Source organism: Podarcis bocagei (genome assembly GCF_964188305.1).
Source record: "Podarcis bocagei genome assembly, chromosome: 6".
Classification (NCBI taxonomy): Eukaryota; Metazoa; Chordata; class Lepidosauria; order Squamata; family Lacertidae; genus Podarcis; species Podarcis bocagei.
The window spans coordinates 53024438-53037125 of NC_138130.1; the positions used below are offsets into that span (position 1 = coordinate 53024438).

Consider the following 12688-nt stretch of genomic DNA (forward strand, 5'->3'; position numbering starts at 1 on the left):
TCGGATGGACACCAAGGGGATTTAAATTTGGCTGGATTCTGCCCATGCATCATACTTGTAGGCATGCCCTATTAGACAAACACATGGGGCAGCAGAAGGTCACATCCACACCATACTTTTAAAGCACATTTAAGGCACATAGCTCTCTCCAAATAATTCTGGGAAGTGTAGCTAAGTCACAAAGGTACAATTCCCAGCACCCTTGAACCCCCAGGATTCTTTGGGGAAGCCATGTGCTGTAAATGTATGGTGTGGACAGTCAGAAATCCCAAGTAAGCAGGAAAATATCATAGAAAGAAACCCCAAATGGGAAGACTAAAGGATGTGACTGGGCCATGGAGTTCTGGCAGTGCAGACGACAGGTGCAAGCCCTCACTTAGGCTAACAGGGTGAAAGGAAGCAAGCAGCCTGCTTGTCCTTATTGGGGGGAGTAAAACAGGAGCCAGGAGTTGCATGCTATAACCATGCAGCCCTGTCCCAATTCTGCCTCCTCCAGGATCTTTTAAGGTATGAGGGGGTCTGTCACCTTCAATCACTCATTTTGGGTGGGTAATGGGATAGCAGTGCTTCCACCCATTCAAACAAATCTTCCAAAGGACTCTTGGAACTGCAAAGGGTGCAAAGGCCTTCAGAGCTTACAGCATCCTGAAGTAGGAAGAAGTTATGGTTGGAGATGTACAAATCATCTCTCCCTCCCTTTAGTTTGGGACTAGGTAAGGAGCTTGGCTCTTCAAATCTGAGTTGTTCAACAGCAAAGTTTCAATACCGTCAGGGCAGAGCTTACGGTAATTCTTTCCCAACCCTGAACCTGGGTGGTGTAGCTATGATCTAACAGAAGAAGGAAATGGATGAAAGGATGGAACACATCTCCAACTCCAGTTCTCCTCTCCCTGCAATCCTCTAAACTCTTAGGGCTTGTCTGCTCCCTTCTTCACTTTAAAGGGTCCTTTGTGAATGGTTAATGGAGACTGAAGTGGAAAGCACTTTCTCCAGCACAAATTAACCTTCCTCCCACAAGCTGTGAACAAAGGAAGCTGTCTTATGCCAAGTCCGACTCTCAGTCCATCTAGCTCAGTATTGTCTACACCGAGTGGCAACAGTTTGAGGCAGGGGTCCTTCCCAGTCCTGCTTTGATTTGCCAAAGGTTGCACCTGGGACCTTTTGACAATGAATATATTCATTGCCACTGAATGACAGCTCTTCACATGAAAGGGACAGTTCCATATAATAGCTTATAGGATCCTGGAGCAGGGAGTCCCTAGGTTTATGGGATGTGCACCCAAGCCCAGTGTTCCACCCGTTCTCACAAAGAAATCAGGAAAACAGCAAATTCCTCCCCCAACTCGCTGTGCTGGAGGATTTCAGGCAGGGGTGGCCAATGTGGTACCCTCCAGATTGTTGCTGGACTCCAATGCCCACCTTGACCACCAGCTCTGCTGATTGACGTTAGTGTCAACAACACCTACAGGGCACCAACATTGGCTACCACTGGTTTGATGAATGTTTGCCCCAGCCCCATTCTCAATGATACAGCAAGAGCAGGAATTTCCCCCTTATTTATTCTCCCTTCCCGGCCATTCCTCAGTGTCTCCCATGCTGTAGAAACAAAATAGTAAAGTGCTGCTTGAGTCTGTAGTAACTCATTCATGAGTGTTCCTTCTTTCCAGTAGGTTAGGAACAGAACAGCAGGGCAGCAGCCTTCAAGCACTTGACATTTAATGGGTTCTGTGAGATGGCAAACTTTGATTTTAACTCTTTAATACAGAAACTTGTATCTGGTATATTTCTGTGTTTAATTTCTGCATATAGAGAGACAGACAAAAATACTTTGGGGCAAGAGAGAAAGGAGAAATAATATAAAAATGCCAATATTTTACTTAGGTGGCTTTTTTAAAAAGCCAAAAATGATTTGAAACACACAGTCTCAGGGCAGTATGTAGAATAGTTAATTTCTGTTGTTTTTGGCTCAACACCTCAGCACCGTCTGGTACTTCAAGGTTCAGCTCTCTCTTTCTTACCAGAGGCTGCCGGCTGTCTGTGTTAGCTAAAGATATCTGGGGCAATAAAAGTGGAAGAAACAGCACTATCTATAAAATCAGGACAAACAAAAAAGAAGTTTGGAGTCCCTGAGTTTATGATTGCCACATTGACTTGTTTCTTTGCTTGACTGAACAAGTTTAAAAGATCTGCTTTAACCTGTTTTAACCAGGATCAGATACAAAACCTGAACCTTGGACACATTTAGGTCTGTCCAAGCCAAATCTAAAAATGTGTACGGTCTTTGGATGTGTGTCTTGTGTCTTGTGTACTTGTGTACTTGTTTGAAGTAATTCTGGGTTGGCCAGAGACAATTTGTGGTGCACCTACCTCAATGCTTCTTGAACAATTTTGGGTTTTTTTCTGGATTTTTTTGTCATCAAGAGCCCTTTTACAAATTACTACGGAAATTACTGTTATTAATTTGATTTCTTACTCCTCCCCACCCCCCTTCACCCCGAGGTCCTGCAAGGGAAGCACATTTTGGACACTGCCGCTAGTTAAAGGAACAGGGTTGCTTGGCATGATTTGTACAATTTTGTTAGATTGTATTGTAAGCTGCCTCAGAGAGCCTTTGACTGAAAAGGGACATGCACAGAATGAAGTGGTCAACTTAGGTGGTAGAATTTTGGACCGTACCTTTTCAGAATTCAGTGGGGGTGTACATCTATGTGTCATAAATTTGATTGCTCTACATAAATGATTTCCTACATGTATTAAATTTCCTACAGCATTAAAACTTCATAATGTGCTGGTTTAGGCAATTAGTGCAGGGAGTAGTCAAAAATTTTGCCTCTCACCTGTAACAATCTAAAGTAGTTTAGTCTAGAACTCTTAACCTTAGTATTCTGCCATATTCTGTGTTATGTCTAGGATGGATCTTATTACATTTTCCCCAGATCCATCAGGATATGCTAAATGTTTGGGATCAACACTTCATGCACACAAATTTTCAGTTATGTAGATATATAATATCTCAGACAAAACAATATCTATGTAGTTGAAGAATTCAGGCCAATGACTACTGTTTCTTTCTCTAGGCCTTGCATGTTCTTCCGCATACAAATGGATGCCTGGCCATAGCATTTTTATTTACAGTTTTAAAAAAAAAACTTACAAATTAACATTGTTTAGTGAGCTTTTCTCACTTTTGAAGGTATATCAGAAATCACAAAATGCCAATGGACAAACCTAGCAAAATCAAAAGCTCTATATCCCACTATTTTTAATGTGAGAAATGTAATCATGTGCTTAGTTCTGCCATATAAATGAACGGGAATTGAAAGTAAGCTGTGCACTAAGATGTTTATCTAGTTGCGAACTAAGGCATTTATTTATTATGGTATTGTTTAATGTTCATTCCTCTGTTTAAGATTGATGGCTTAAAACATGAATAGTAGAGATACTGAAAGTAAAGGCATCATGATTTGAACAGCAAAGGGGCACAATTTATATCAATAAATCAAACAGAAAAAGGTTAACCCGTTGAAGTTAAAAATAGCATACATCTTCCCGTTTCACATTAAACATCTAGATCTGTTGTTTTCTGGAATTAGCACAATGTGGAAAATATTAATTTTGCTATAAATCTGTTTTAAGGCGTACGTTCTAAAAGGGGATATATGACGAAGTTGCCGCAAATTAATGGTGGGCTTTGCAATTCTATCTCACTTTTCATACGCTTGGAAATAAGACGGTCGTGTTCTTCATGCAAGTGTTGTTTATTTTATGCCTCCTTATAATTAGTACAAAAACTCTTGTGGAATACCTTCTTATGCACATAGTTAATAGAGACTTTAAAGAGTTCTGATCGAGTTAAGAAATACAGCAATTAAAGATTTTTTAAAAAAACCAAAAGGAAAAGTGAACAGAAAAACAACACCAGGGTCTTTGAGCAGAATAAGCATTTGGAAACTCTTTTTAAAAACAAAACAAAAAAACACCCCAGTGGCCCAAGAAAAGGACTGGCAAAGTAAAGTTCAGGGATTTATCACCGTCACCACCCTGTAGCACCTCAGATCATCAGGATAACCCATCAAGAACTACATACCTTTATTTTTCTTTCACCAGACAGAATTTCATCAGCACTCAGCAAGCTTGGCTTCCCAGATAGTTTGAGTAACTTTAAAAGGGATTTTTAAAAAAAGAAATAATCAGGACAAGTCTTAATCATCAGCTTTGCATTTCTGTGCAATGTTGTTCAGCTATTGCTAAGGAACTATGCATTCCTCCTTATAATTTCCTCTTACCTGTAAAAGAGCAAAGTTCAGATTCCTTTCTTGAAGTTACTCTCATGTCAAGCTGGATGGCCCTTCCTTGAAGGAGTGTGTCCCTCAGGTAATGTATCTGTGCGTGCTTTTGAAAGCCCTCCTTCCCCTCCACACTCCCACCCAACGTCCCCTCGTACTTGCTGTCAGTCAAAAACAAGTTAGAAAGAGCCTTTTCTGAGTTGGAATTACCTGAATGAGGAAGCCAGAGGGAGGGAAGGAATCTGAGAGGAGACTTTGTGATTTCAGCCGCATGTCTTAAGGAAACCTACAGCGAAGACCAGGAAACCGTATAATTCTAATGAATTCAACACCCTGTCAGGAGCTGAGCAAATACCTGATTGAAAAGAAACTGATGTACTTTCAGAGGATGTCAGTTAATCTTTGAAGAAACTTGATCAAAGTCCCTTCATGACCTTATTGCCCAAATAAACAAGTGTAAAAAGCTTTGAATAAATCTTGATATTATCCTTTTTAAAAAGAGAAAGAGAAATGGCTGAATATTCCTTCCTTTTAGGGAAATGGCAGGTTGATTGTGAGGCAAATACACAGCAGGTCTAGCTTAATGTGCAGGTCTGGTAATAACCATGGACAGAGTCGATAGCCCAGAATATCGATGGTTCCCAGCTGATTGCTGGCACCGCTGTTTCTTTTTGATCTCTTGTGTGTGGCATTTCCTTTGTTATTTACAAGACATGAGAATTAAACATTGGGAAACACTGAGTGTTGAGAAAGAGAGCTATATTTTGCCACTCTTAATGGTTTCAGGATGTCTTGGGCATTATGGTTTTTGATGTGATTTCCAGAAGTAAATCAGTAAAATGTAGAGCGAAATAGGAGACATTCGTCTTTCAGAAGACTCAGTCTGCTAGCCCTGGAATATTGTTCTCTGATATACACATTACCTTTCACTTTAAAAAAACAAAACCACTTGTTTACAAAAACAATTACAATTGATTTGTGGCCCTAAAAAGGGTCCCCAAAGCAGCTTTAATAAAAACACAATCATAACCAATTCAAATACAATAAATCCAGGAGCAGAATAAAGAAAGCACTAACATAGCCACCAATAGGAGAACAACAACAACAACAACAACAACTATATTCAGATTAAAAGCTAGTCTCAACAGTATGCCAAAATAGTAGGAGTATGTAAAAGCCCCAGATGAAGCACTAACCTAAAGTGAACAGCCCTACTTTGGAGCTATTCAGGCTATTCAGAATACAAGGCAATTTGGATCTGAGGTGAAATAGGCTGGTCCCAAAGTTCTAGATTTGCCTCAGAGATTTGGAAGGGTATTTTAATTTTTAACTTTTTCTGATATGTTTGATACATTTCTGAACCTCCTTCAAGCACTCCCAACCTGAAGAAGCAACTCCCCAAATATCAACCATCTCGGGTCCCAAGATCAGCTGGACTGCTGCCTGATTGGTAATGGCCTGCGGCAGGGCCTTCTTGGTGGTGGCTCTCCATTTGTGGAATACTCTCCCTGGTGAGGTGCTTCTGGCTCCCTCACTGACAGTCAGAAGAAATTCTACTGGACTTGCCCCACCCCAGCCAGCAGTCGCTGCAGCTTTTAATAAGTGAATGTAGGGAAATGGTTAACACAGAGTTTGTTGCAACATATCCACTAGACATCCACTATTGCTCCTTCCAATTCCCCAATTTTTTAAAAAGTAAATAATTAAACAAAAAAGAGTCGGACATGACTAAACGACTCAACAACAACAACAACAACAACAGAAATGCATTATAGAGAATCACTGTTGCTTGTTCACTCTCCCCCTCTCTAGGAAGGTCACAAAACAAATACTAAGCCTAGACGCAAACACAAAGTTCCTCAAAGTAAGAAATGCTCCCTGTTGCTGCCCTGGCCTTCAGGGAAACAACTTTGAGCAGGCTTAGAACCAATGTATGATTCTGTTAGGCTAATGCTACTACATAGGGCTGCTTTTGAAGTAGTCCTGACTCCTCTCATATCTGCTATAGTGGCTGTGCAGGGCAGGACTCATAACAACAAAAGGAGTAAAAGCATTCCTACCAGGACTGACTATCCAGCAGCCCAGTCAGTCACATGGCTTTTCTGCTTAGAGACACATGGGAAGAACCTCTTTCCAAGCTACAAAGGCATGAGCAAAGAGCAAATGAAAAACACAATCAACCAGTGACATAGCATGGGTTGCCAGTGCCCAGGGCCACATGGAGGGGGTGGGTGAGAGGCAAACGAAGTACACATGCACATTCAACTGCCTAACAGTGTCCATGTCACCCAGGAGATTGCAAGCCCAGACATAAGAGAAGAAGAGTCATTCTGTTGTCTGGAGAGGTCACTTTCTGTTCGCATGGAGAAGCCATTTTCAGTGGAGCCCAGTGATGGAAGTGCACTGCTATATTGAGGCAGCACTGGGTGTTGAATTTTTTATGCCCCTAACAATTTTGGGTCCAGGACAACCGCCCCTGTGCCCTCCACAACCACACTACGCCAATAAAATGAACTTTTGAGAAACAAAGCATGGTTTGTGCGATCATCTGTGGTAGTTATTTGAATGGCTAAATTTACCGCTCTGTTCTATAGTATCGGTGGACTGTGTGCAGACTTAAGCAGGCACCCGGATAAAGAATTATCATGTTATCAATGCATAGATAGCCAGAGACCTTTGCTTTAAATTGCCAGCGTGAACAATAAACTTTTATCTAGGGATGGTTTCTGGAGGCCCATAAAATGGCCTCTGACCCTGCTTCTGTTTTCATTAGAACATTAGCCAGGGGAGAGGGACAGGCTGGGGTTGGGCATCATTCCTTCTAGTAGCAAATGCAGGTGGTTGCGTGTCCATCAGTCTGGAAGCCAAATGAGGCAACTCCCAAATAAGGGAGCAAGTTTCAACATACCTGGAGGGCTCCCTAGATATATTGTAAATTAAAAGAAATGAGAACTTTAAAAAAATAAAACCCCAAAGGCCTAACAAGTACCTGTGAGGGCCTAGACTTCCAAGAATGTTGATAGCAGTTGCGCCTAGAGGGTGTAAAGGAAGTTGGTCAGGCTGTATGAGGGCTCCTCCAGAAGACTGGTTCCCCCCCCCATTCTCCCCCCCCCCCAGTTATCAATGCAGAAGAACATTCTTCTTTCGCCTCCTAGTACAATTAGCAGTCAATCCAAGCTGCAATGCATTCCAAATGCAAATCTTGAGGAATTTTCCAACACAAGGTGACCTTTATCATTGCAATGCCATAGGGAGTCAGGGGGAGTTAGAGAGCAAGTATGGTGCAGTTGTAAGCACGTCAGACCAGGGCTATTCATGAAACTCGCTAGATGACCTTAAGTCAGGTCAAGGCCCATCACTTACTCTATTCCACTCTTTGTTTGACCACAACTCCCATCATCCCTGACCATTGGCTAAACTGGCTGGGGATTATGGAAGTTGCAGCCCAACAACACTGGGGACTCAAAATTGAAGAGTGCTGCTTAGTCTACCTCACAGGGCTGTTCTGTGAACAAAATGGGGAAACCATGCATGCTGGTCTAAGCTCACTAGAGAAAAGGTGGAGTTAAAATGTGTGTGCAACATATGCACCTTCAAATTGCCTCTGAATCCATCAGTTTCTCAGCAAGCCAGATCTCGCTGCTAAAAATGGAATGAGGCTTTACAGCTAGCTGAGTATTTAACCTTTCAAACTTTTACGGCCTCCGAAAAATGGAGTTCTCAATTAGTGATTCTGGAAGGAAATATCACTGCATGGTGGTCTAAAGGACTGTCATCTGACTCTTCTCAGAGACTGCAAAATTCAGGGCAAGTTTTGTTGAACTATTGGACTTGTGTAAATACTTGGACGATAGTGTCAAGAATCAAGAAAATCACTGAGACTACCAAAAGTTAAAGTTACACTAACATAGGGACAGGGAACTTCTGTCCTCCAAGCCTTTTCATCTGGTCCTCAGGGCACTAGCCAGGTCTCACCCCTAACCTACCCTGCTCCACACCCTCTGTGGGTGGCTTTTGCCCAGATACAATATGTCATTAAACTGTTAGAATACCCCTTGGTCCCTGGGTGGTGGATAGAGAAATGGGTGTGTAGAACCCACTGGTTTTTTGTGTGGCTGGAATGTGGTCTACAATATAAAGGTAAGAGTCGCATCCATTGATTCACTCATTTTTGCCTATGACATGCACATATTTTTCTGGTCTCCACCAACCACCGGTATGCAGCCCCCATGTACAAATGTAACCCTCAGAACTTCACCCTAACATTAAGGAAAAATTGCTTTGAAAGTGGCACAGTAACCCCAAATGACTGGTAGGCACATGTCTTCTGATTGCCACTTGCAAAAAGGATGTGGGGGTATCTGTTGTCTTTGCTCAAGCTGGTGCAGGCTTCCTGGAGTGCTGTTCCTGGGGTATTAAAGCTGTTGCTATGAGAAGACCCAACATTTTCCCAGCTCCTTTCCAACCCCATCCTCAGTCGAAACCACAGGCTTGATGAACTTGCATAGTGATGACACTTCCTTGCTACATACTTGCTACCTTATTTAAAATCTATGGAAAAATGCTGGCCAGGGGGGATAAACCTATGTGGGTGTGGGTGTGGGTGCGTAAATACTTCAAACCATTATGACAAGTATGAGGAAATGGCAATGAATTATAATCTCGTCCAGATTTTATATACAGTATCTGAAGAAATCTGTAATGGTAGAAAGAAGTATGAAAAAGTTAACGTGATCAGATTGTGATCAAGGGGATGAAAGGGACATCTTTTTAATCAAGGTGAGACAGAATTACCTGGTTATCTTGGACAACCATCTCAGAGAATCCAAAAATATTGACATACTATCAACAGACATTGACCCGCAGAACACCTACAAAGCCAATGGTAGGATGGGACTGGAGATCCTTCAAAGAAGTGCAACTCTGCAAAGTTACAAGAAGAAAGAACAAAAATGGACTGAAGGGGAACTTAATAAGCACAAGTAACCTCAACAACTCATCACAATAGCCGGTCAAATCCATATACAATGAAAAATATTGTGGGTTTTGTTTTCTGAGTATATTCAATTTTACCCCTTGATCCATTTTATAATGTGATGTTTTAATGCTAAAACATACAAAATATATAACTTTTCTATAAATTGTCAATAAAAAAGAAAGAAAAATGGGTAATGGAACAAGCGATCAAAATAGCAATGACAGCAAAAATGTTTCAAGAATAAGTTCTGATGTGATGAGAGCACTGAGAGTGCAAAATGTGTATTTGGGGCTTTATAAAGCTCTAGGCAAGTGACTGGGCAGTAAACACCAGCACAGTGGGAGGGCACAGCTTTTGCTGAGTTAATCAATTATAAAGCAGCAGACATTAAAATGTACAGAGCATGGATTCCACAACTGTTGTGGAACAATAGCGAAGCCCCCATTCTACCCTGCCAAAAAACTGTACATACCTCTAAGATGCAAGAAATCTCTCACATTTCCCACAGATAACAGCAAAACTTTCCAGAAGAACATGGCTATTAATCTATGACAAAAATACTGGTAACACCAAAAGTCCCATTTTCTGAAGAGAAGATTGCAGTGAAGATGTCTGATTCTGTTTGCAACAATGATTAGACAAGAAACAGAAACGTGTGCCAATATTTTAATGCGCAACTTGAGAATAATTGTTAGACCCGTATCTTAACTGTTGCTTGTTGTTGTGAACATAGTTCTTGGTGGAAAATGCAGTGGAAATCATGGCATTATCTCCCAGCAGCTCTCACAATATTGTAGGCTTGGTTCCCCCCGCCCTGGTGCAGTCATAGGCCAGCTGGAAGCAGACTGAGATGTGGGACTGATAAAGAAACTCTTCATCGTGTTAGGTTCCAGCATTACTGAACACCCCCGAGTACATACTTTATCAGGGTGTTCAATGGCAATAAAAGAAAGAATGTTAAAGACCCACAGATTGTCTTAAGGAAATTTGCAGGAGGAAATGTCAGGGTTCCAATGGGCTCATAGTCCAAGCAGCATATATGGCGTCAATGTTTCATGGTCAAGATTCAATACGAGCAACTGAAGCAGCACTACTATACGCATTCTTATTGGCAAATTAGTTTTTGCTCAGTGGATATGGGAGAACGTGTTTATGAAGGTGTAAGGTGAGTGACAGAATAAAAAGAGCATCATGCTCATTGTTCAAGTCATGAATGTCTTGGCTGAACCTCAAAATCCTTCTGTTCATCTTTTCACTACAAGTCCATTTCAAAACAGGTCGTCCCATGCTGTTGTTTCTCTTTGACCATCATCGCAGCACGTTCTGACCACTAGCAGTGAGTCTGAAGCAGGAATAGGGAACCTGTGACTGACCAGATATTATTGGACTCCAACTCCCATCAGCCCCAGCCAGCATGGCCTATGGTCAGGTTGATGAGAGCTGTAGTCCAGCAACATCAGGAGGGCCACAGGTTCCTGATCTAAAGGACCCACAAGAAACAGAAACTGAATTTCCAGGTATCCATAGTGTCTTCAACTGTGGTCAGTTTATTTCTCGTAAAAAAAATGCCTGTTCTCAAGAATTCGTGAATCAACTAATGTCTAAGTCAATGGTGGTGTTGGGACAATGTGGCTGCCACATGGATCGTGTTTCGAATTGCTGAAACAGATAAATGTATGTCTGCACATGCTATTGCCAAAGTCATATGAAAGGGCAACAAATGGGGTGATCTGAAGACAATCCTGGCTGCTGCTACATTATCTTTGTACTGGATGGAGACCGAATAGCAACAAAGCTTTAGGGAGCACTCCCTGTGCCAACTCCATAGTCAAGATGCCACTCATGATTATTGGTCCAGATTATTATTATTTTATTTGTCCAATAAAATTTTAATTGCATAATATTTCAAGAAGCTTGTGTATATGTTTGTTCAATCACGCAGTGTGGCAAATCCATGTTTACCTAATAGACTGCAGTGATTTAATAAAAACTCCCGCAAACTATCCGGTAAATAATATATTTTTTTGTTATTATCAACACAGGTGCCAAAAATAATGAACTTCATTTATCCATTTTGGCCAGATTGTTAGGAAACAATTATGTGGGGCTTTTAAAAAAATACATTAAAATTTGGATCATATTCAATGGTATCAAGACTCATCTCCATTACAGAGGGCAGGGGAGAACCAGTGGTGAAGTTACATCCAAAAGGCTGTTTTTAATTAACCAGCACTTCACCTTTGAATACCCTTGCTGTGTCAAGATATTACTGCAAATATTGTTTCTGAGATCAGTTACTTATCTCAAACTGCAGCAAAGACTGACAACAAGGTGCTGGATTTTAATGCTAGAGAAAGTTCCTGTTGTCTTCGTACTGTGCTTCTCCTTCCAAAGTCCCCACAAATACTTTTCATGCTGAATTTCTGCTGCTTTGGACCAAGTTGAATTTTGCAATTTGTATTTTCCCTTGAAAATGGCAGTTGCAGCAGCAAGTCATTAAAAATGAAAAACATCATTTTGAAACCCCTTTGCTCAGCATTTTGCCTATTGAATCCATATCTTAATGATAGATGCTTCAAGAGAAAAGATTGATAGACATGTATGAGCAGATGTTTGATGATGTGTTAAGCCCTTTGGGAGGGGGGTGTCTAGTAAAACAAATAAGAGAAAATGGAGCATTATACTGATGTGGATACAATCAGTTTCTGCAGAAGTGTAAGAATTCTGATACGTTGGATAAAATACTGCTTGTGAGCATGTTTATAAACTCCAATCTCGAGCCTTATTTCAGTTTCTTTTAAATGGAATCACAGGCTTTACTGTACTTTACAATACTTTATCATACATTACAATGGCTACTAATCATGATGACTACAATGTACCTCCACTGCTGGAGGCAGTTTGCTTCTGAATACTAGTTGCTGGAAACTGCAGGAGAGGAGACTGCTCTTGTGTTCAGGGCCTACTTGGGGGTTTCTGATTGGCCACCATGAGAACATGATGCTGGACTAGATGGGCCATTGGTCTGATCCAGTATGCTTTTCATATGTTCCTAAGTACTTAAAATAGTCTATAAAGATTTATCCCCCCTTGAAAGTGAATGTGCTAGACCAGAGATGGTGGTACTTTTACATGCAAGGTTTTGGAAGGAACTATTGGGAAGCAAAAGCCTCCAAGTAACACAATCTGGTCTTCATATTTACAGGACAACTCCACTCAAAATAAGTGTGCTTCAAAAAATTTTTTTAATGAATGGGAAGTTTGCTTAAAAGAAGCTTTTCATTACTGATTAGGAGTGAGTTTTTTGTGTTTAATCCTGCTCCCAGATAAGTGAAATTTAATTCTGTAAAGCTTCATTTAATTCCTAGGAAGTGTCGATATTGGGGCTTAAAAAGTGCAGTGCTTAACCAATAGTAAGTTAATT

The 12688-nt window shown here is 41.0% G+C and overlaps 1 protein-coding gene across 7 annotated transcripts in view; it reads right to left on the reverse strand.

Annotated features, from left to right (window-relative positions):
• The window catches only part of KCNJ15 (potassium inwardly rectifying channel subfamily J member 15), a 33599-nt gene extending 23784 nt beyond the window's left edge, over window positions 1-9815 (reverse strand). For 2 of the 7 annotated variants that reach the window (XM_081198793.1, XM_081198792.1), the window contains exons 1-2: window positions 4497-4810; window positions 4088-4159 (exon numbers count right to left, since the gene is read on the reverse strand). The gene's annotated coding sequence lies outside the window, so the exon portion shown is untranslated. Of the gene's footprint in view, window positions 1-4087; window positions 4160-4286; window positions 4407-4496; window positions 4811-9736 lie in introns of those variants that run through there. The other 5 variants (XM_081198796.1, XM_081198794.1, XM_081198797.1 and 2 more) reach the window with 4 other exon arrangements.
• Between the last annotated feature and the right edge of the window lie 2873 nt (window positions 9816-12688).